The sequence below is a fragment of the Pleurodeles waltl genome, chromosome 2_2, assembly GCF_031143425.1.
Source record: "Pleurodeles waltl isolate 20211129_DDA chromosome 2_2, aPleWal1.hap1.20221129, whole genome shotgun sequence".
NCBI lineage: Eukaryota > Metazoa > Chordata > Amphibia > Caudata > Salamandridae > Pleurodeles > Pleurodeles waltl.
This window is the reverse complement of record NC_090439.1, coordinates 613,359,997-613,385,320: the sequence shown is the minus strand read 5'-3', so window position 1 is coordinate 613,385,320 and position 25,324 is coordinate 613,359,997.

The following is a 25,324-nucleotide window of genomic DNA, read 5'->3' as shown; positions in this document are numbered from 1 at the left end:
TCATTATCGGTAGACAGCTCATCACGCACTTTCCAGATGCTCTGCATAGCCACCTTTTGATCAGGACAGGACATATGGGTCTTTTCTAGAAAATATTTCCACTTTTTGTGGCTTAACGCTTCTTTGACACAACTCAACATCGCATCTTCCTGGGTAGCGTTCACAATGTCAGTTACGAGAAGAGCATTAGGACATGCCGACTGCACAACCATGCTGACAAAAACTTCAGTACTTTCTTCATCTTGTTCTTGATGAACATCAAACACCTTCGGAGACGGGTGTCCAGACAGATAATCTGCAGGATTATTTGCACCAGGCCGATATACAACCGAGAACCTATAAGGTTGAAGTAGAACAGTCCATCGCTCAATTCTCGGAGGTGCAAGACGTGGGCTACCCGCAAACAAAGGGACCAGGGGCTTGTGGTCAGTTACTACTTGAAATTCATGCCCATACAAATACAGGTGGAAATGACGGCACGCCCATCGGATAGCTAGAGCTTCACGCTCGATCTGCGCATACCGGGTTTCAACCGCCGACAATGCCCTACTGGCGTACGCAACAGGGATCCACTCTTGATGCCTCTTTTCTTGTAAGAGGACGGCTCCCAGCCCGACGGGGCTCTCATCCACCACCACTTCGGTTTTCCTACCAGGGTTGAAATAAGCCATAGTCGCTTTATCAAGCAACGCATTTTTGATGTCCACAAACGCCTGTTGTGCGTCCGGAGTCCAGTCCCAGCGGTGTTGCCCTTTTGTGAGTCTTCGAAGAGGTTCAGACATGGTGGCAAGCTGTGGTATAAACCTCCCACAATAGGTGGCCATCCCTAGAAAACTACGAACTTCCGTTGGATTTTGCGGAACAGGGGCTTGACGGATTGCTTCAGCCTTCCTTGGGTCCACTTGCAGACCATCTTTTGAAAACACATATCCGAAAAACCTCTACCGAGTTTTGATAGAAGGCACACTTTTTCTTGTGAAGTGTTAGCCTTGCTTCAGTCAACCTTTTCAACGTCGCCCTTAGATGACGATGATGCTCCTCTCTAGTCTTAGAGAATATCAAGATATCATCACTTAAGTTGATTACACCCGGCAACCCGGACAACGTTTCTCGAATCGCGTTCTGAAATACTTCGGCAGCTGACGACACCCCAAAACTTAGTCTCTTATACCTTCTTAGCCCCACATGTGTCGAGAACGTAGTAATGTTCCTGCTTTCAGGGTCCAGTTCTAACTGATGATACCCCGCATTGAGATCCAACTTTGAAAACCACTGGGCCCCATTCAGATCCGCAATGATGTCATCCATAGTGGGGGTTATGTGCCTCTCTCTCCGGATAGCCTTATTCGGCAGGCGCATGTCCACGCAGAGACGAATCGCTCCCGGCTGTTTAGGTTTCGGTGCGATCACCAAGGGTGACACCCACGGCGTAGGCCCATCTACCTTTTCTATGACTCCTTGTTCTTCCAATAATTGCAGCTCTTTCTCAACAACCGGCCGTAGATGAAATGGCACGCGACGATGTCGTAAAGCCACCGGAATCACATTGTGGTCTATGTGCAACTTGATGCGTTTCCCTTTTAGACGTCCTAGTCCCTCGAATAGCTGCGGGAATTCATGGAGAAGGCGTTCTACGTGGGTGTCATATATTTGACGCGCAAAGAACACTAGCTCCAACTCTTCAGCCGTATTACATCCTAACAAGGTGCCTCGATCCCCAGTCACGACATAGAATTTGGCCTCCGTTGATCTGTCTCCACTGCTTACGGCCACCTCCACAGTTCCTTTGAGGGGAAGGGATCTCTCCCTCCATAATTATATATTTTGGTAGCTGTCAAGGTAAGTGGCGGGGCAGGTACTAATTTTTTTAAAAGGGTCTCATCCATGACATTGACAGACGCTCCGGTGTCAATGAGTACAGAGACCAGCATGCCATTGACGTGAACATCACTCATTGGAGGCGGTCCCTTTCTTCCTGGCTTTCCCCCCGTAAAGGATATTACAAAAATGTCCTCTTCTTCATCTTCCTCAAAGACCGGACCACTCGCTGTCGCATGATCCCTTGTTTCCTCCGCACTCTTGGACACAGCTCTGACATTGGAGTCTCTTCCTTTCTGTTCTCCTGGCTTGATCCTTCTGGATCGGCACACTTTAGCAAAATGGTTTGGCTTACCACAGCGGTTACATGATTGCCCTTTTGTCCGGGCACCCTGGGTTCGGTCGATGCTCATAGCCACAGCTTCCACAGGCTCTATCACTGGTTTTAGCAGGGTTCAGCTTACGGGTTGTTATCGGGCGTGTCTGTACGGCATCCACTTGTTCCTCCTTGACTTGAACCACACGAGTCGATGACGCAGCGGCTAACGACTGACCTCTCACTGCCGCCATAGCATCTGCTCGCACTGCTGACAGTTCATGTGACCTCGCCAGAATCAGAATATCATCAAGGGACATGCCCTGTTGCCGAAGAATGAGCTTTCTTAAAGCATTAGACCTACACCCTTGAATGATCTGTGCTCGGATTTCTTCTTGCTGGTTGAGTCCTGTGCACAAGCTCACCAATTTTCTCAGCCTGGCGTAAAACATGTCCATTGACTCAACCTCGGTCTGCTGCGCCTGTCTCAGCTTAAAACGTTCGTAGTCTGAGTTAAGTTGAGGATCAAAATGCCTATTCAAGGCAGTCACTGCTGCGTCAAAATCAGCTTTGTCCCCTGTATCGTGTTGCAGCCACACTCGGAACTGCGTCACCGCAGTTCCCTCTTTATTTATAGACGTGTATTGCGTGCCCCTCCTGGACACGGCGAGCACGTTATGTTAAGCAAGGAGAGCCCGCATGGCTCTCCGCTCAACCTTTACACATGGAAGTGTAAATTTATATTTTTAAACCATCCCCTATGTGAGCATGTTTCTACTGAAAACTTGTATAAATCTCACTTGTTTATTGGGTAATTTTGGAAAGTATGAAGCAAAAATGAACAAAAGTGTACCTGAATTAAGATTTGTACGTCTCTTTTAGAGTCTTAGGTTTCCCAGGATGGAAGGATTTAATTTTCCATGTTTTCAGGAAGAAATTGTAGCATTTCAGTTTTGGACATTGGGGCAAATGCTGCATAATGTCTAATAGCAGGTAACTAGATATCAGGATCACAGGTATATTGCTGGTGGCAACGTAAAGTCTCTTTACGTGCCCATTCTCAGACATATTGTCCTGCGAAGTTACTTGTCTACACGATGCCTCTGGTATCTCTAATGCACTGTTGAAATAAAAAGGCTGCCCGAATGAGTGTATCACGTGATAGCCAAAGTTTACCACCTGGTGGATCTGGGTGTGCCATAATCGTAGTGTTTGATAAAAAGGAGTGACATTTGAGTACAATGTATTCATATCATTTGGGGTATAACTGACTAAATTCCCGGGCGAAATATAAATTATACCCGAGGATGGTTTATTAATGATTGGCAGGAGTCCGGGCCTGGTGAAGCCGGGCCCCAACAGTATCAATTAAGATCTGGCACAACTGGCGTCCTGAGACTCCATCCTGCAGGGCCCCTCATTAGGACCTGATTCCTTTTTAGCACTGGACACTCAAGGTAGTGAGGCAGAGGAGTCCAAGGCTCACTTAGGGGGGATGCTTTGGCCTAGAGACTCAGAACTCAACTCACAACAATTAGTTATTAATAGTGAATAAAAATGAAAGTCACTTTATTACACTGGCTTCTAAATAAACAAACACACACTTACAAATATATACAGAATGACAGGTGAAGATGTCCATGGTGTCACCCTTTAAATGTTAGCGAAACCAACAGAGAGTGTACACTAAAGAAGGGCCTCACAGATCAGGTAAACCCCTAAATGTTCCCTGTAGCCCCTGCACTGGAAGCACTTATAACGATCAGTGCACCAGCAAGCCCTGAATTCTAAAATTACATTACCCCCAATGAACCTAACGCAACTTATTGTGAGCAGGTACCAAAAAAATCAGACCTTTTATATTTGTCAGGGTGTCACAACAGTAGTTAAAGGCATAATCATTCAGTTAAATCAAAGTACAATCTACACAGTAATGGTACAGGATGTATCACCTTCCCATAAAATTCAACAATATGTGCACTGATTCACCATTAATACTGTTACTGTCAATGAAGATTTTAATGTTTAAAACTATGAAAGGTCTTTCGTCTACTTTTATACTTGCTACAAAGTGGCCACCCACCTTAAAAACAAAGGTACCTGCATCCCAGAGAAATAGAAAATAAGTCCTAACTCCAGCAATGCTTGAGAATGGAAATGAAGTATTTCCAAGTCACTCTTTTAACTGTCGGAGAAATTGTGAAGTGTGTGGCTCCTTGTGGAGACCTGCTGCTCTCCTGGCAACCCCCAAGCACAATTACAACTCCCTGGTGGTGCCAATACCCTCCTTTGGACACCACGAGGCAGATATGTCCATTTGTCAGTCTGCCATTTACGCTTTTGGGGGTTCTCTGGCCCTGTTCATTTGTTTGACCTTCAATGCTCTTTGATGTGGCCACATGCAGCAATTATTTTCTTTTTGTTTTTTTTTCTTTTATTTCAAATTCAGCTGCCTGGCCCCAAGTGGGCACCCATTCCCTTCTTTGATGGTGACTGTGGAGGAAACTCACCACCCCTCACCCCCCACCATCCAAAATTGCTTCTTTCTTTCTCCTGCTTTCTTTCCTCCTACCGGTTTGCTGTAAAGCATGGGTGGTGCACTTGTGTTGTGCTCCCTGCAACACCTGGACAATGGGCATGGGGAAAGGCGAAGTACACTACACTGCTCCTAGGACTTTATCCCTCTCTGTGAGCTCCTGAACTTGGAGTGCAGTCGCACCCCCGACTACCCCCAGGTCACTCATCCTCCCTGGAGAAAATGAAAGATTGCCAAATGGAGCACTGAGCTCCCATGATGCTTCTTCTCTGGGCTACTGGTTCTCCTTGGGAGGTGTGAATAAATGAAGGAAGGAGTTACATCTGCTGCCCCGCTGAATAACCACTGAGGGGAACCCATTCAGTCATGATCTCCTCAGGGATAGAAAAAGAGAATGTTGGGAGTGATTAATTTATCTTTAGCCTGGAGGTCTTGGGAACCTACCAGAGAGTCCCTGACAAAGGGCAACAAAAAACAGTTTTCTCCAATTCCTGTGGGCCTATTTTAATGGAGTTTGGCTTCTGACAGCACACCACAGCCGCCAGAAGTGTTTACTTCAGAACCCCTGATTTTCAACTGCTCTCCCTCTGATAAGGGAGAGCTCAGGGTCTGCCCTCCTGCCCGTTTGAGCCTCATACCCTGGTAGTCAAGGTTCCTATACAGCAAAGAGAATCTGCTCCTTTGTCTGACCTCCCGGTAATCTCCTTGGCCTAGGGCAGTGATACTCAAAGAATGGCCTAGGGGGTGCATGCGACCCTCCAACACTTTACACAGCTCCTAACCTTTACACAACTCCCAGTTTTCTGTTTTTACTGATTTTTACAGAGTAATGCAGACTGAAAACAAAGGGGGTCATTACGACCCTGGCGGATTTCCTCCGCCAGGGCCGCGGGACGCGGTGGCACCGCCGACAGGCCGGCGGTTCCCCGCGGGGCATGCCGGTCTCCCGCCGGTTTCCCGCTGCCCCCAGGAATCCTCCAAGCCGGCGCAGCTTGCTGCGCCGGCTTGGGGATTCCGACTCCCCCTCCCGCCATCCAGTTCCTGGCGGTTCTCCCGCCGGGAACCGGATGGCGGGAGGGGGAGTCGCGGGGCCCCCGTAAGAGGGCCCCTTCAAGTATTTCACTGTCTGCTTGGCAGACAGTGAAATACGCGACGGGTGCAAATGCACCCGTCGCACCTTCCCACTCCGCCGGCTCGATTACGAGCCGGCATCCTCGTGGGAAGGTCGTTTTCCCCTGGGCTGGCGGGCGGCCGCCCGCCGGCCCAGGGGAAAACTTGAAATACCCGCTGCGGTCTTTTGACCGCGGCGCGGTATTTTGGAGGGCGGAATTCTGGCGGGCGGCCTCCGCCGCCCGCCAGAATCAGAATCAGGCCCAAAGTGTTTTCTGTCTGTATTTATTTTAAAAACTAAAAAATACAGAAAATTGTGATTCTTCTGAGTAACTCTGCATGCTGTCCTTCAAGAATTCGAAGCAAACAGCTGAGCAGATACAAGCATGATAAGGTGAAAAAAACCAGATGAGATTTCCTTAAATACAGGCATATGTTAGCATATATTTGCAGATAATACTAATATTTATCTGTGCATGTAGTATTTTGTTATATTTTCCTGCTTTATTTGCTACAAAGTGACAGGCATCAAAGTGAGGAGTGAATGCTTGTCATTTAAATAAATGAGGACATGTAACATTTTAGAACTCTGTTTATTCTTAACCCCTTCCCCGCCACGGACGTAATGGTTATGTCCATGGCAGCGCCCGTGTGGCGCCATGGACGTAACCATTACGTCCTGAATGCTGCCCTCTGGAGAAGCGCAAGCGCTCCTCCCGAGGGCCGCCCCCCCACCCCCCTAGGTCAGGGCTGACAGGGGAATCCCTTCCCCTTCAACCCCCGACCCCCCCCACCCCCCCTGTGACGTCAGCGCGCGAGCGCGCGCTGACAATCACAAACCTCCCCCATCGCGCTGGAAGCAGAGCTTCCAGCGCGATCGAAAGAGAAATGCTCAGCATTTCTCTTTCGATCACGTGGGGGAGGCCCGGAGGGGCTTCAAAGGGAAGGAAATGTATTTCCTTCCCTTTGAAGTCTCTCCGAGGGTTTCAAAAGCCGGATTGCTTGCAATCCGGCTTTTGAAACCCCACTAGACACCAGGGATTTTTTTTTTTTCTATGAAATTGACAGAAGGGAGCGACCCCTTGGGCAAGGGTCGCTCCCAGGGGGTCATTTTTTTTTAAGGCCTTTTCTGCCCCCCCTGGGGGCAGAAACCTCTAGACACCAGGGATACTTTTTTTTGGTTTGTTTTTTTATTTGTTTTCTTTTGTTTTTTAGGTGTCGGATGCGACCCCTTAGGCAAGGGTCGCTCCCATAGGGGGAAATTATATTTAGGCCATTTCTGCCCCCTTGGGGCAGATTGGCTTATTTTTATGAGGCCAATCTGCCCCCAAGGGGGGCAGAAACCACTAGACACCAGGGAGTTTTTTTTGTTTGTTTGTTTTTCACGTAAGGGGAGCGACCCCTTAGGCAAGGGTCATTCCCTTGGGGGGCAAATTTATTTTAGGCCATTTCTGCCCCCCATGGGGGCAGATCAGCCTATTTTTATTAGGCCGATCTGTCCCCACGGGGGGCAGAAACCACTAGGCACCAGGGATTTTTGTTGTTGTTGTGTTTTACAGATGGGGAGCGTCCCCTTAGGCAAGGGTCGCTCCCCTGGAGGGGCAAATTGTATTTAGGCCATTTCTGCCCGCTTTGGGGGCAGATCGGCCGATTTTAGGTCAATCTGCCCCCAAGGGGGGCAGAAACCACTAGGCACCAGGGATCTTTTTTTTGCGCCGTCACGCAAGGGGAGCACCTTGTAGGCAAGGGTCGCTCCCCGGGGGGGGTGAGGGGGGCAAATTTATTTTAGGCCATTTCTGCCCCCCCTGGGGGCAGATCGGCCTATTAGTATTAGGCCGATCTGCCCACAGGGGGGGCAGAAACCTCTAGGCGCCTGGGCAAATAGTTTTTTTGTGTTTTTTTTTTGTTTGTTTGTTTTTTTAGAGATGGGGAGCGACGCATTAGGCAAGGGTCGCTCCCCTGGGGGGGGAAATTGTATTTAGACCATTTCTGGCCCCCTTGGGGGCAGATTGGCCGATTGTAGGTCAATCTGCCCCGAAACCACTACGCACCAGGGATCTTTTTTTTGCGCCGTCACGCAAGGGGAGCGACCTTGTAGGCAAGGGTCGCTCCCCGGGGGGGGGGTAAGGGGGGCAAATTTATTTTAGGCCATTTCTGCCCCCCCTGGGGGCAGATCGGCCTATTGGTATTAGGCCGATGTGGGCAGAAACCTCTAGGCGCCTGGGCAAATAGTTTTTTTGTGTTTTTTTTTTGTTTGTTTGTTTTTTTAGAGATGGGGAGCGACGCATTAGGCAAGGGCCGCTCCCCTGGGGGGCAAATTGTATTTAGACCATTTCTGCCCCCTTTGGGGGCAGATTGGCCGATTGTAGGTCAATCTGCCCCCAATGGGGGCAGAAACCACTAGGCACCAGGGATCTTTTTTTTGCGCCGTCACGCAAGGGGAGCGACCTTGCAGGCAAGGGTCGCTCCCAGAGTGGGGTGGGGGGCAAATTTATTTTAGGCCATTTCTGCCCCCCTGGGGGCAGATCAGCCTATTGGTATTAGGCCGATCTGCCCCCGGGGGGGGCAGAAACCTTTAGGCGCCAGGGCAATTTTTTTTTTTGTGGGTTTTTTTTTTTTGTTTGTTTGTTTTTTTAGAGATGGGGAGCGACGCATTAGGCAAGGGTCGCTCCCCTGGGGGGCAAATTGTATTTAGACCATTTCTGCCCCCCTTGGGGGCAGATTGACCGATTGTAGGTCAATCTGCCCCCAAGGGGGGCAGAAACCACTAGGCACCAGGGATCTTTTTTTTGCGCAGTCACGCAAGGGGAGCGACCTTGCAGGCAAGGGTCGCTCCCCAGGGGGGGTGGGGGGGCAAATTTATTTTAGGCCATTTCTGCCCCCCTGGGGGCAGATCGGCCTATTGGTATTAGGCCGATCTGCCCCCGGGGGGGGGCAGAAACCTTTAGGCGCCAGGGCAATTTTGTTTTTTGTGTGGGTTTTTTTTTTGTTTGTTTGTTTTTTTAGAGATGGGGAGCGACGCATTAGGCAAGGGTCGCTCCCCTGGGGGGCAAATTGTATTTAGACCATTTCTGCCCCCCTTGGGGGCAGATTGGCCGATTGTTGGTCAATCTGCCCCCAAGGGGGGCAGAAACCACTAGGCACCAGGGATCTTTTTTTTGCGCCGTCACGCAAGGGGAACGACCTTGCAGGCAAGGGTCGCTCCCCGGGGGGATTGGGGGGGCAAATTTATTTTAGGCCATTTCTGCCCCCCCTGGGGGCAGATCGGCCTATTGTTATTAGGCCGATCTGCCCCCGGGGGGGCAGAAACCTCTAGGCACCAGGGCAAATTGTTTTTTTTGTGGTTTTTTGTTTGTTTGTTTGTTTGTTTGTTTTTGTAGAGATGGGGAGCGACCCATTAGGCAAGGGTCGCTCCCCTGGGGGGCAAATTGCATTTAGACCATTTCTGCCCCCCTTGGGGGCAGATTGGCCGATTGTAGGTCAATCTGCCCCAAGGGGGGCAGAAACCACTAGGCACCGGGGATTTTTTTTTTGGCACCAATGTCACGCAAGGGGGGGCGACCTCATAGGCAAGGGTCACTCCGGGGGGGGCAGGGGGGTTGGGGGGTGGGGGACAAATTTATTTTAGGCCATTTCTGCCCCCCCGGGCCCGGCTGAGCTAGAGGCCAAAATCCACAGGTAGGCACTGTTTTCTATGAAAAAATGTGATGTGTCCACGTTGTGTTTTGGGCCATTTCCTGTCGCGGGCGCTAGGCCTACCCACACCAGTGAGGTATCATTTTTATCGGGAGACTTGGGGGAACGCTAGGTGGAAGGAAATTTGTGGCTCCTCTCAGATTCCAGAACTTTCTGTCACTGAAATGTGAGGAAAACATGTTTTTTTAGCCAAATTTTGAGGTTTGCAAAGGATTCTGGGTAACAGAACCTGGTCAGAGCCCCACAATTCACCCCATCTTGGATTCCCCTGGGTTTCTAGTTTTCATAAATGCGCTGGTTTGCTAGGTTTCCCCAGGTGCCGGCTGAGCTAGAGGCCAAAATCCACAGGTAGGCCCTGTTTTCTATGAAAAAATGTGATGTGTCCAGGTTGTGTTTTGGGCCATTTCCTGTTGCGGGCGCTAGGCCTACCCACACAAGTGAGGTATCATTTTTATCGGGAGACTTGGGGGAACGCTGGGTGGAAGGAAATTTGTGGCTCCTCTTAGATTCCAGAACTTTCTGTCACCGAAATGTGAGGAACATGTGTTTTTTTAGCCAAATTTTGAGGTTTGCAAAGGATTCTGGGTAACAGAACCTGGTCCGAGCCCCGCAAGTCACCCCTCCTTGGATTCCCCTAGGTCTCTAGTTTTCAGAAATGCACAGGTTTGGTAGGTTTCCCTAGGTTCCGGCTGAGCTAGAGGCCAAACTCTACAGGTAGGCACTTCGCAAAAAACACCTCTGTTTTTTTCCAAAATTTAGGATGTGTCCACATTGCGCTTTGGGGTGTTTCCTGTCGCTGGCACTAGGCCTACCCACACAAGTGAGGTATCATTTTTATCGGGAGACTTGGGGTAACGCTGGGTGGAAGGAAATTTGTAGCTCCTCTCAGATTCCAGAACTTTCTGACACAGAAATGTGAGGAACATGTGTTTTTTTAGCCAAATTTTGAGGTTTGCAAAAGATTCTGGGTAACAGAACCTGGTCCGAGCCCCGCAAGTCACCCCTCCTTGGATTCCCCTAGGTCTCTAGTTTTCTGAAATGCACAGGTTTGGTAGGTTTGCCTAGGTGCCGGCTGAGCTAGAGGCCAAAATCTACAGGTAGGCACTTCGCAAAAAACACCTCTGTTTTTTTCCAAAATTTAGGATGTGTCCACGTTGCGCTTTGGGGTGTTTCCTGTCGCCGGCGCTAGGCCTACCCACGCAAGTGAGGTATCATTTTTATCGGGAGACTTGGGGGAACGCTGGGTGGAAGGAAATTTGTAGCTCCTCTCAGATTCCAGAACTTTCTGCCACAGAAATGTGAGGAACATGTGTTTTTTTAGCCAAATTTTGAGGTTTGCAAAGGATTCTGGGTAACAGAACCTGGTCCGAGCCCCGCAAGTCACCCCTCCTTGGATTCCCCTAGGTCTCTAGTTTTCAGAAATGCACAGGTCTGGTAGGTTTCCCTAGGTGCCGGCTGAGCTAGAGGCCAAAATCTACAGGTAGGCACTTCGCAAAAAACACCTCTGTTTTTTTCCAAAATTTAGGATGTGTCCACGTTGCGCTTTGGGGTGTTTCCTGTCGCCGGCGCTAGGCCTACCCACGCAAGTGAGGTATCATTTTTATCGGGAGACTTGGGGGAACGCTGGGTGGAAGGAAATTTGTAGCTCCTCTCAGATTCCAGAACTTTCTGCCACAGAAATGTGAGGAAGATGTGTTTTTTTAGCCAAATTTTGAGGTTTGCAAAGGATTCTGGGTAACAGAACCAGGTCCGAGCCCCGCAAGTCACCCCTCCTTGGATTCCCCTAGGTCTCTAGTTTTCAGAAATGCACAGGTTTGGTAGGTTTCCCTAGGTGCCGGCTGAGCTAGAGGCCAAAATCTACAGGTAGGCACTTCGCAAAAAACACCTCTGTTTTTTTCCAAAATTTAGGATGTGTCCACGTTGCGCTTTGGGGTGTTTCCTGTCGCCGGCACTAGGCCTACCCACACAAGTGAGGTATCATTTTTATCGGGAGACTTGGGGCAACGCTGGGTGGAAGGAAATTTGTGGCTCCTCAGATTCCAGAACTTTCAGACACAGAAATGTGAGGAACATGTGTTTTTTTAGCCAAATTTTGAGGTTTGCTAAGGATTCTGGGTAACAGAACCTGGTCCGAGCCCCGCAAGTCACCCCTCCTTGGATTCCCCTAGGTCTCTAGTTTTTAGAAATGCACAGGTTTGGTAGGTTTCCCTAGGTGCCGGCTGAGCTAGAGGCCAAAATCTACAGGTAGGCACTTCGCAAAAAACACCTCTGTTTTTTTCCAAAATTTAGGATGTGTCCACGTTGCGCTTTGGGGTGTTTCCTGTCGCCGGCACTAGGCCTACCCACACAAGTGAGGTATCATTTTTATCGGGAGACTTGGGGCAACGCTGGGTGGAAGGAAATTTGTGGCTCCTCTCAGATTCCAGAACTTTCAGACACAGAAATGTGAGGAACATGTGTTTTTTTAGCCAAATTTTGAGGTTTGCAAAGGATTCTGGGAAACAGAACCTGGTCTGAGCCCCGCAAGTCACCCCTCCTTGGATTCCCCTAGGTCTCTAGTTTTCAGAAATGCACAGGTTTGGTAGGTTTCCCTAGGTGCCGGCTGAGCTAGAGGCCAAAATCTACAGGTAGGCACTTCGCAAAAATCACCTCTGTTGTCCTCCAAAAATTTGGATGTGTCCACGTTGCGCTTTGGGGCGTTTCCTGTTGCGGCGCTAGGCCTACCCACACAAGTGAGGTATCATTTTTATCGGGAGACTTGGGGGAACGCTGGGTGAAAGGAAATTTGTGGCTCCTCTCAGATTCCAGATCTTTCTGCCACAGAAATGTGAGGAACATGTGTTTTTTTTAGCCAAATTTTGAGGTTTGCAAAGGATTCTGGGTAACAGAACCTGGTCCGAGCCCCGCAAGTCACCCCTCCTTGGATTCCCCTAGGTCTCTAGTTTTCAGAAATGCACAGGTTTGGTAGGTTTCCCTAGGTGCCGGCTGAGCTAGAGGCCAAAATCTACAGGTAGGCACTTCGCAAAAAACACCTCTGTTGTCTTCCAAAAATTTGGATGTGTCCACGTTGCGCTTTGGGGCGTTTCCTGTCGCGGGCGCTAGGCCTACCCACACAAGTGAGGTATCATTTTTATCGGGAGACTTGGGGGAACATAGATTAGCAAAACAAGTGTTATTGCCCCTTGTCTTTCTCTACATTTTGTCCTTCCAAATATAGGAGAGTGTGTGAAAAAGACATCTATTTGAGAAAAGCCCTGTAATTCACATGCTAGTATGGTCACCCCGGAGTTCAGAGATGTGCAAATAACCACTGCTCCTCAACACCTTATCTTGTGCCCTTTTTTGAAATACAAAGGTTTTCTTGATAGCAATTTTTTACTCTTTATATTTCAGCAAATGAATTGCTGTATACCCGTTATAGAATGAAAATGCACGTCAGGGTGCAGCTCATTTATTGGCTCTGGGTTCCTCGGGTTCTTGATGAACCTACAAGCCCTATATATCCCCGCAACCAGAGGAGTCCAGCAGACGTAACGGTATATTGCTTTCGATAATCTGACATTGCAGGGAAAAGTTACAGAGTAAAACGTAGAGAAACATTTATGTTTTTTTCACCTAAATTTCAATATTTTTCTTTTTTAGTTGTTATTTTCTGTAGGAAACCCTTGTAGGATCTACACAAATGACCCCTTGCTGAATTCAGAATTTTGTCTAGGTTTCAGAAATGTTTAGGTTTCTGGGATCCAGCATTGGTTTCATGCCCATTTCTGTCACTGACTGGAAGGAGGCTGAAAGCACAAAAAATTGCAAAAATGGGGTATGTCCCAGAAAAATGCCAAAATTGTGTTGAAAAATTGGGTTTTCTGATTCAAGTCTGCCTGTTCCTGAAAGCTGGGAAGCTGCTGAGTTTAGCACCGCAAACCCTTTGTTGATGCCATTTTCAGGGGAAAAACCACAAGCCTTCTTCTGCAGCCACTTTTTCCAATTTTTTTGAAAAAAACAAAATTTTCCCTGTATTTTGGCCAATTTCTTGGCCTCTTTCAGGGGAACCCACAAAGTCTGGGTACCTCCAGAATCCCTAGGATGTTGGAAAAAAAGGACGCAAATTTGGCTTGGTTAGCTTATGTGGACAAAAAGTTATGCGGGCCTAAGCGCGAACTGCCCCAAATAGGCAAAAAAAGGCCTGGCACAGGAGGGGGAAAAGGCCTGGCAGCGAAGTGGTTAAACACAGAGTAAATACGGATAGGTACAAATATTATGGCCAAAAAATAAATATGGATAAATACAGACAGAAATGCTGAAAAAGTAAATACCATAACTCCAGGAGCCCTGCATGTAACCCTACATGATACCCACTGGTCACAGCAGCACTGGGCTGCAGTGTACTCAACTCAGCACTAACTTAAAAAAAAAAACTTAAATAAACAGGCAAACATTCTTATAAAAGTTAATTACATTTAAAGGATGGAAGTAACTAAGGTGTCCTGCATCCCTCAACTTTAGAAACACCTTCATGGTTTAAGACATTTTGCAGCAAAAGTATAAAAGTATGATACAGTAACTTCAAAATTCAGAAAGTGTCTTTTATTATCATGCAGAACTGTTCACAATAGTACATCAGATTACAGCAGTGCATTGAGAGCTATTTTTTTTAAGTAATAGTTTTCAAACGTGAATTTAGAAACATTCATTCTTCCCTGCACCCTGAAAACAATGCCAATAATGAACCAGGAGGTAAGTGAGTTGTTATGTGCACTCTTTGGGTAGCCTGGGTTCCCATTACACATGAACAACATTATAGTTTTTTAAATTAAACTGATGAGAATTTTTTGTACAGTGCACACCTTCAAGTAATTTATTTTGATGTTCTTTTATATGTGATAGTAAAGAAAAAGGAGGAAAAGTGAAATAAAACAATTGCCTAGGATCACACAGTTTGGTTTAGTGAAGAAGCTGGGATTACTCCTAGGTTTTCTGGTTTCACATTGTGTAATTCAGCCACTAGATGTATATGCATCCGCTACACCCACCTAAACACCAACCCCCTTCTGCCTCCCCAACCTGTTACCACCATCCTGCTAGCATCAATGAGGCCCCCGTCACATCAAACCTTATGGCCCATTGGAAAAAGTTTTTTAGCATCCATGACCTAGGGTTTTCTCAGGCGCACCCTCTGGCCTTCAAGACATGGTATACACCTTATCTGCACTCCCTGTGACCTATGACCTCTTGGCCATGGGGACTTCCAGTATATATGCCCAGCAGGAGTCAGGTGGTCCCTCTTTCTGCCTAGTTCCCACAATACCAGCACACTGAAGTTCCAGCGTAACACTCCTCTCCAGGATCCCCAGCAAGTTCACCCTATACTGTCCTCCAGAGGGAGTAGGGAGGCCGGTGTCAATTGTTATGGAGGCACAGGTCAACTGATTCTAAATCGGGGCAAGTTCCCTCAGCTCCCAACAGAGGGGGTCCTTCTGACCTTTTCATTTGCAGGTTCTAGTGATTTTCAAAGTCTGTTCCTTATGCAATAGCTTTTAAGTAGAGGTGGACATTTCTAAAAAGTGGGCACCTCTGCCCAATCTACAGATGACATACCATTACACCCCATCCCTCTGCACAGCATCCTTATGGTTACTTCAAGTGGCCAAGGAATACAGCTCTCTCTGAACTATATGTCTGCCCCTAATGTCACTGCATGACTGATTCCTTCCCCTGAAAATGTCAAAGAGGCCCACTGAAGACATTTGACTAATTCCCTATGTTTCTCTGGGAAGGCCAAGCCAGACTTTTCAGTCAATGTGAATGTCATTAACCTCAGCAAATTCTACCCAAACCCCCCTTTTCTTCAAGGACCTCGCTTAATCCCCGTAGTCGAGTTTTCAGGAATAAAGAATTGACACAACTCTGGTAGCAATATAGCATTTATCAAAGAATAATACGGCTGGGAGCACAGATCAGTTCTGTAACTGAAACCACACTCAGCTCAGCTTTTGCAAAGAGTCTTTTGTAGGCTTAGTTTGTATATGCTTTCTTATCATGGGTCCAATTAACACAGTAGCTCAATATAATGTTATCTACCTTCATTCTTGGCTCAAGCAATAATTCTCACAAAGCGCATCTGACTACTTGTCACTAATAATGTAGCTGTAGCATATATAATATAAGTATGCATCCTCTAATGAGCACAGTTTCTTTTGATCTCACCCTTGTAATTCTATCTGTGTTTTCTCCCTATACTGCTCCCATACTCTGAAGTTTTACGGCATGTCCTCCTCCCTCTGTCAACCTTGACGCTCACAAGAATCCTGTGTCCTCCTCTAAGGTCTACTATGATGTACCCCTCCTCCTAACACTTGTATCAGGAAGTGGCTCAGGCTAGTGTGTGTGTGTGGCCTTCTAAATTATCTGTAGTATGCGAGATAGGACCAACTACTTTGCCCTGCACCTGGCCTGTTCCTTCATTTTCCTTTCTGCCCCTGTACTCCATTGTAACGTAGCACCCTGGTGTAGTCCTGTATTTGTCTCCAACTGTGTATGCTCCTGCACGTTTCCCCCTTAGGCCATGTGTTGACGAGAGAGGGCCTTCTTTCTTTCTTTTGAGGCCTATTACATTCCCTCCAAATGTGTTTAATATGTGGGGGAGCCTCTAATCTACCTGAAGGCAGACAGAGTAATTTACTTGGACCAGCATGGTAGTTCAAAGCCCAAATCTAATTACGGGATGACTCACATAATTAAGACTAAATCCCAAAGGCCCATATTTATATTTTTGGACCCAAAACTGCGGAAACGCAGTTTTGCGTCAAAAAGTGTAGCGCTGGCCTGCGTCCTTCCAGAGCGCCAGCCGGGTGCCAAATTTATGGAACCCTGCAAGCGGCTCTAAGGGTGGGCTAGCGTTTGGTAAAATGATGTTCGACGGGTGGGGGTGGCGATACGGGGGAAGAGGGGTTTGCCTAAAAAAATGACGTTAGGCTGATTAAAGGCAAAAAAAATGTAATTAACCAACCTAGCGTCATTTTCTGATGCATACCATCCATACCACATGACTCTTGTCTTATAAAAGACAGGAATCATGCCCACCACCCCAAGGGCCAGCACAGGAGACCAGTGGCCCCTAGGCATGGCCATTGCATCCTGTGCCATGTAGGGGGACCTATTTTAGAGCCCCCAATGGCACTTCAAAAACATTTTAAAAATACTTACCTATACTTACCCTACTTACTTGGGATAGGGTCCTCGATCCTCTGGTGTCCTACTGGTGTGGGTGGGGGTGTTCCTGGGGTTCGGGGTGGGCACCTGCTGGCCCTTTCCATGGTGTTTTACCATGGAAATGGGTCCACAGGTCCCCTAATGCCTACTTTGACCCAGGGCTTTTTTAGGCCCCCGCCCATCCGTGCACCTTTGTTGCACAGGAGGATAAATAAGGCACTAGGGGCTCTGAGTCATTTTTTTGACTGTAACGGCTCCCTTCCATCTCATTGACGAAAGGTGGTTTTACGCATCTAAAAAATGACGTTAACTCCAATATTTTTATGCTAGACGGGTCTAGCGTCAAAATATAAATCTGGAGTTAAGTCTGCGTAAAAAATTAATGACGCAAATTCAGAGCAAGCAAATATAAATATGCCCCAAAGTATGTAAAAATGCTATTATGTCCACATTAATATTTGCACTCTGGACCTCTGTGGACCTTGAGAAGCATGTGGCAACATTGTCCCTAGGCTAACTCTGTGTGAAATTCTTATTTTGGTGCGTGTTAGACTTTTCATCCTTGGCGTGGTCTCCCTTAACTTTTTGCCTCTGTTCCCCAGGTTGATGATGTGTGCTGGACTCTGATTTTACTGTTTTTGTTACTCTGGGCACTTTACCACTGCTAACCAGTGCTAAAGTGCAAGTGCTCCTGTTTAAAATGTGTACGTAATTGGTCCTCCATCATTGGCATATTTGTTTTACTGTTAAGTCCCTAGTAAAGTGCACTAGAGATGCCCAGGGACTGTAAATCAAATTGTTACTAGCGGGCCTGCAGCACTGGTTGTGCCACCCACACAAGTAACCCTGTAATCATGTCTCAGACCTGACACTGCAGTGTCTGTGTGTGTATTTTTACACTGTAAATTCGACTTGGCAAGTGTACCCACTTGCCAGGTCTAAACCTTCCCTTTTCTTACATGTAAGGCACCCCTAAGGTTGGCCCTAGGTAGCCCCAAGGGCAGGGTGCAGTGTATGGATAAGGTAGGACATATACTAATGTGGTTTATATGTCCTGACAGTGAAATACTGCCAACTTCGTTTTTCACTGTGGCAAGGCCTGTCTCTCTCATAGGATAACATGGGGGCTACCTTTAAATATGATTAAAGCGTAGATTACCCTAAAGAGTAGATGGACATGTGGAGTTTGGGGTCCCTGAACTCACAATTTAAAAATATATCTTTTAGTAAAGTTGATTTTGAGATTGTGCGTTTGAAAATGCCACTTTTAGAAAGTGAGCATTTTCTTGCTTAAACCATTCTGTGACTCTGCCTTGTTTGTGGATTCCCTGTCTGGGTCAGTTTGACAGTTGGGTGACACAAAGGGAGCTGGGGTGTAACCTGCATTTCCTGATTAGCCATCTCACTAGGAGGGAGGGGTGGAGTGGTCACTCTCATCTGAAAGGACTGTGCCTGCCTCTGACAATGCAGACTCCAACCCCCTGGTGTGTGTCTGAGGCCTTGTCTGGGCAAGGCAGGATTTCACAAGTAGGTGTGTGTTGGACTTTTGGCCATACGCATGGTCATCCCTAGTCTTTTTGCCTCCTTCCTCCTGGTTTTTCTGACCTCTCGCTGTTGGCTCTAGGACTCTGAGCACTTTATCACTGCTGACCAGTGCTAAAGTGCAGGTGCTCTCCCATCTAAAGTTGGTATGATTGGCTTGTACCTAATTGGCATATTTAATTTACCTATAAGTCCCTTGTACAGTGGTATCTCTATACCCAGGGCCTGTAAATTAAATACTACTAGTGGGCCTGCAGCGCTGCTTGCGCCACCCACTGAAGTAGACTTTCAAACCTGTCTCAGGCCTGCTAGCGCAGGGCCTGTGTGCGCAGTTTTCTGCCACAGGGACCTGGCATCTAAATTTACTTGCCAGGCCCAGAACTCCCCTTTTACTACATGTAAGTCACCCCTAAAGTACGCCCTAGCTAGCCCTATGGGCAGGGTGCCATGTATGTAGAAAGGCAGGACATGTGCCATATTGCATGGCCTGTCCTGGTAGTGACAAACAGCCTAACTTGGTGTCTCACTGCTGTGAGTGCTGCCTTCTCATAGGATTGCATTAGAAATGCCCTGCCTTATGTGTAAGGGGTATTGTCTGATTTATGAGGGGTAGCGTAGGCGTGTTTGGTATGGTTGTGATGGTGATAATAAATACTGCTTACTGGTGTGGGTGTATTTTTTATTACTATCACAGAAATGCCACTTCTAGAAAGTGCGCATTTATCTGTGCTTATGATTCTGGTGTTTTGCAGCTTGACTCCAATCCACGTCTGGGCAGAGTGACAGTTGGGGCTATGTGCATAGTTTTCAGACAGCCTGTACACAGGGAGGGTGGAGGTGTCACCGAGGTGCATCTGCATACTGAATAGTCTTCCTGGGCTGAGAGAAGGGAGAGGCGGGGCACACCTACATTTGTAAAGGCTGTGCCCTGGCCTCACACAATAGGGTTGTTAACCCCCCACTGATGTTTGGAGCCTGTGCTGAAAGGAGAGAGGGGGCACTCCCAGAACCAGTTGTAACTGGCTGGAACCTCCTCTCCCTGGCATTGTAAAACACTGTAAAAATGGACTATAAGTACAGGGGAATGTTCCCCACAATTTGAACATTCTTGGAACTTGAAACTGGACACAGAACGCTGATGAATGGACTCACCAGGAAACCGCCATGGACTGCTGCTGCTGTGCTGACCTGTGACCTGCCTGGTCACTAAGAGGAACTGCCACCATCTGCACCCCTTGTGCTGGCCTGTAGCTGGGCCCACCAGCCCTGTGCTCTTTCTTGTTTGGTTGTTCCCAGGGGCAGGGTGCTGTGGCCCCTGACCCCTGCAACGCTCTTTTTAAACCTTGGCGCAGAACGCTGTATCCAGGATCCAGGCATTTCTTCAAATTGCTGGGCTGTTGATGTGCCATAGCGCTTTGAAAGCGCTTTTCTTTTCTTAAAGGAAATCACCGCCGCAGCCCGGGCTTTAAATTATGCCCTTGTGCTTCCTGGTCGGCATCTCTGTTAAAAGAAAATCACCGCCGCAGCCCAGGCTGCATAATTTCTCTAAGCACTGTGAAAAGCGCTTCTTGACGAAAATCACCGCCGCAGACCGGGGATGTAATTTCTGTTCAGCGCGAGGATCGCGCTCAGCTCCGTGCCCTGGGGAGCAAGGAAACCCCTTTCGAAGTGCAGAGGAGCAAGCCGGCTCCTAGCGGTGCCCCCGGGGTAGGGATCGCTCCAAGGAGCGCCCCCGGGGCACCGGCCGGCCCGACCTGGTGCCGGTGTTGTTTTCAAGCAGGAGGGAGAGGAGGACGCCTCTCCCTCACCTGCTCCAGCCCCGGAGGGCTCTCCCTGTGCGTGCGGGCGGGGCAGCAGCCTCATCGGAGGCTCGCCCGTGCCGCAGGCACTCTGGTGGGCCCCCTCGTGGGCCCGAAGCAATTAGGAAGGGGTCTCCCTTCGAGGACGGGCCACGGAGGCCCAGGGAGACCCCAGGAATTAGCGGGCCCCCGGAGGGGCCCGTTTTGCAACCCGGAGGGGGTGCGTGGCGCCCCCCCTCCCCCGCAAGAGATTTCTCTGGCCTGGGCCCCCCTCGAGAGGGCCGGTGGAGGCCTAGGGGGGCCCCAGTGTTTACGGACCCCAGAGGGGCCCATTTTTGTCATAGAGGAGGTGCGTACCGCCCTCCCCTAACCCCAGGAGATCAGGGAGGCCCCCGTTTTGCGCAGAAGAGCGCCGGGGGCCCCATTATTCGTTTTAGGCACTGGAGGTGCCTCTTCATCAAGCCAGGTACTCGTAAAAGGACCAGTATAACCGTAATTGAAGTTCTTGCTACAGACTTTATTAATTGTGTTATATTACCTTCCTGTACTATGATGCTTTTACATATGTGTGCACATGTTCCTTTTATGGACATGACTTGCTAATATGTTTGTTTAACTTGCCATAGGTTTTCTAATGTTCCTACTATGGGCGTTTTATGATATGCTTATGACAAGTGTTCTAATGTGATAACGTGTTTCCTGACTACTGCTTATGTTGCAGAATACTGAGTAACCTGTGTGTTATGTGTGACTACTGCTAGTTTGCAGAGTAACTAATGTGTAACGTTCTGACAACTGCTAAGGTAGCAGGATAGTACTGTTATGTGATGTTGGTCTGATAATTACGTTGTGTACAATACAGTATATTTTCATATAATCTGGTGTTGTGTTTCCTTTGTGGTGGGGATATTGCGTCACATGTATGTGTGTGTTGTGCAAACGCTTTACACATTGCCTCCGGGTTAAGCCTGACCGCTCGTGCCAAGCTACCAAGGGGGTGAGCAGGGGTTATCTTGGACGTGTAACTCCCTTGCCCTGACTAGAGTGGGTAAGTTCTGCCTGGCTGAGGTGCATACCCTAGCCAACCAGAAACCCCATTTCTAACATTGGAAGTCAGCGGTGAGGATAGGACTTGCGCTTGCACAATACCATTGTGACCCAGTATTTCACTACAAGGATTGCGTTTAGACCATCACATGTTTGGCTTCTCTTAACTTTCTCTCTTTGGTCATTTTTCCTGTTTTCAGTTCTCACGCTTGAGTATTGTGATTGTCACAGTTGAGTTAATTGTACCTTTTCAAGATGGGGCTTACCTTTGATTTAGAAGACCTGCCGTTTTACACGCAGGGGGAATTAGAGGGGTTCTGTAGAGAGAGAGGGCTGCCTGTAGAAGGGGACCTCAGGAGATCTCTGAATTTCTTTGAAAGGTTTGTGACATTTACCCAGGGAGGGAGTGTGCTTAGGGGGCACCCAGAGGATCCTGAGTGTAGCGAGGGTTCCCAATGGGAGGGCTCCCAGACCTCATCCCTAGAGAGTGGTAGAGAGACTGATCAGGAGGGTGAGAATGACCGGTTGGGGACGCCAGTTGACAGGGAAGGCCCCAGTGATAGGGAGTCCCTTGCTGGGTCCAGTGTAAGAAGCAGGGCTACCTCTCATTCCTTGACGCCTGATGAGCTAAGAGATAGGCGGGAAGAGAGGGACCTGAAGTTGCAGTTAGCGCGTCTAGCTGTTGAGGAGAGAAGGGCTGAGGTAGAGAAGGCCTTAGTACAGGAGAGAATGGCAGAGGCAGAGAGGGCCTTTGCCAGAGAAAGACTCGCTCTAGAGCGCAGTCTGAAGGTTCTGGACTCACCAGCGCTGCAGGTGGAGTCCAGTGGTGGCAGCAATGTACAGTGCTGTAGCAAAGATGTTCTTCACATACCCATAGATCTGGTACCTAGGTTCCAAGAGGGGGGTGACATACGTCAGTGGTTAAAGGAATATGAGAAGGCTCTGGTAGAGCGCAGGATCCCTGAGAAGGATTGGGGAACTGGCCTAGGGAGTTTTGTTCCTGAGGAGGGGAGGGATGCCCTACTGACTCTAGAAGAGAGTGACAGGGAGGGGTACTCCGCTGTGAAGAACGCACTGATTGTGAAGTATGGTTTTTCCCCTGAGGAATACAGAAAAAGGTTTAGGGGTGGTAAGAAACTGTCCCACCAGTCTTGGGAGGAGTTTGTGGAGGATTGCTGCATTGCACTAGATGGATGGGTGAAGGGTAGCACAGTAAACAATTTTGAAGGGCTGTTTAATCTGATTCTCAGAGAGCACCTGTTTCGTTGTTGTTTTTCAGAGTTACGCCAACACTTGTCAGTGTGTGAGCTCTCTGACCCCAGGGAGCTCGCAAAGGAGGCAGACTTCTGGTTGCGTACCAGAGGGTCTGGTGTGGCATTAGGGGGTGTTCCTAATGAGAGTGGTCTAGGTGTTTCCCAACAAGGTGTGGTGGGAAAGGAATGGAGTGTCCCAGGTAGGTCCCAGTGGACTGGGATGGGTGAGGGACCCCATGTCCCGTCTCTGAGGAGAGGGAATTGGGCTGGGCTGAGGCCCAAGGTGCCCAAGATACCGTCCCAGGCCCCTGAAGGTTCCATGAGTAAACGCCAGGAGGTGAGCCTAACCTGTGCCGTAGGGCCAGCAGTTCAGAAGGATCCCATTTTGTCATTAGGATTTAGGCGGGTGGCTGGTGATAGCGTTCCGCCGGTCCTGGTGTCTGGTAGTCTCGCTCTACAGCGGAGGAGGCGGAAATCCAGACATAGGGTTGAGAGGGGGCTGCGGGCCCCAGTGGAGAACCTGGAGGGTCAGGGGTCAGCTCTGAGAGCAGAGCCCCCCAGGAATGACCTTGGTGAGACCATTTCTGGGCTGGGGGGAATCCAGACTCTGTCCGATGGGCAGAGGTCAGGAGACCTGCGCCAGCCAGACTCTTGTGTGGCCCTCGGGGAAAGTGTTTCCCTGGTGGGGGGTAGGTGTGCCCCCCAGGAAGTCCTGGTGCGCCAGGCAATGATTCAACCGCAGGGTGGTGACCCTGGGTTGGATGATCAGGTTCAGGGGGTAAACTCTGACCTGATGGGGAGTACGTGTGCTCCCAAGGAAGTCCTGGTGCGCCAGGCAGTGGTTCAACCGCAGGGTAGTGACTCTGGGTTGGATTGCCAGATTCAGGGGGTAAACTCTGATCTGGTAGGGGGTAGGTGTGCTCCCAAGGAAGTCCTGGTTCGCTGGGCAATGGTCCAGTCTAAGGGTGTCGTCCCTGGACTAGATAGACAGGTTCAGGGGGTAAACTCTGACCTGGTTGGGGGGGCGGTTAGTGTGCTCACCCCCCTGTGTGAAACTTCTGGTGGCTTCTCCCGAGGTGGGGAGACGCAGGACTCTGGAAGTGGGGTTCAGAGAGGGGGAAGCCCGCCCCGGACCCCGGTGCAACCCAAGGGTGTCGTCCCTAGGTTGGGTGGTCAGTCGCCAGGTAGTGATCCTGGGCTGGCGAGAAAGTTGTGCAGGGCTGCTGTACCCAGCACCCTGGCAAGTGTGGATTCTGGTGATACCCCTCCTAGGAGAGGAGGGCGGGATCCTAGAAGGAGGGGTAGAGGGAGGAGAGCCTCGCCTCTAGCCCCTGTAGAACCTATGGGTGCGGACCCTAGGTTGGTGGATCAGTGGCAGGGTAGAGCCCCTGAACTGATCAGAAATGGAGTGGAGACAGGTTGCTTTGCACCTGGGGCTACCGCCCCCCACTCATTATGGTTTCAGAGACCAGAGGCTCCTAGATGGCCTGGGGCCTGGTTCTGGCCATTGGCAGCTAGAGAATCCCAGTGGGTTGGTCTAGGCTGCCTGGGACGCATTGACAGAGAGATCCCAGTGGAGTCAGGAAGGCGTAGAACTGGAACATGCCCCTGCTGTTGTGGGCCTGGGTCCTTGTTCTATCGCCCCAATCAGGAAAGTACATCAAGGTATTGATTGTTCTCCCCTGGATTTTGGCTGGTAGGGGGTTGTGTTGGACTTTTGGCCATACGCATGGTCATCCCTAGTCTTTTTGTCTCCTTCCTCCTGGTTTTTCTGACCTCTCGCTGTTGGCTCTAGGACTCTGAGCACTTTATCACTGCTGACCAGTGCTAAAGTGCAGGTGCTCTCCCATCTAAAGTTGGTATGATTGGCTTGTACCTAATTGGCATATTTAATTTACCTATAAGTCCCTTGTACAGTGGTATCTCTATACCCAGGGCCTGTAAATTAAATACTACTAGTGGGCCTGCAGCGCTGCTTGCGCCACCCACTGAAGTAGACTTTCAAACCTGTCTCAGGCCTGCTAGCGCAGGGCCTGTGTGCGCAGTTTTCTGCAACAGGGACCTGGCATCTAAATTTACTTGCCAGGCCCAGAACTCCCCTTTTACTACATGTAAGTCACCCCTAAAGTACGCCCTAGCTAGCCCTATGGGCAGGGTGCCATGTATGTAGAAAGGCAGGACATGTGCCATATTGCATGGCCTGTCCTGGTAGTGACAAACAGCCTAACTTGGTGTCTCACTGCTGTGAGTGCTGCCTTCTCATAGGATTGCATTAGAAATGCCCTGCCTTATGTGTAAGGGGTATTGTCTGATTTATGAGGGGTAGCGTAGGCGTGTTTGGTATGGTTGTGATGGTGATAATAAATACTGCTTACTGGTGTGGGTGTATTTTTTATTACTATCACAGAAATGCCACTTCTAGAAAGTGCGCATTTATCTGTGCTTATGATTCTGCTGTTTTGAAGCTTGACTCCAATCCACGTCTGGGCAGAGTGACAGTTGGGGCTATGTGCATAGTTTTCAGACAGCCTGTACACAGGGAGGGTGGAGGTGTCACCGAGGTGCATCTGCATACTGAATAGTCTTCCTGGGCTGAGAGAAGGGAGAGGCGGGGTACACCTACATTTGTAAAGGCTGTGCCCTGGCCTCACACAATAGGGTTGTTAACCCCCCACTGATGTTTGGAGCCTGTGCTGAAAGGAGAGAGGGGGCACTCCCAGAACCAGTTGTAACTGGCTGGAACCTCCTCTCCCTGGCATTGTAAAACACTGTAAAAATGGACTATAAGTACAGGGGAATGTTCCCCACAATTTGAACATTCTTTGAACTTGAAACTGGACACAGAACGCTGATGAATGGACTCACCAGGAAACCGCCATGGACTGCTGCTGCTGTGCTGACCTGTGACCTGCCTGGTCACTAAGAGGAACTGCCACCATCTGCACCCCTTGTGCTGGCCTGTAGCTGGGCCCACCAGCCCTGTGCTCTTTCTTGTTTG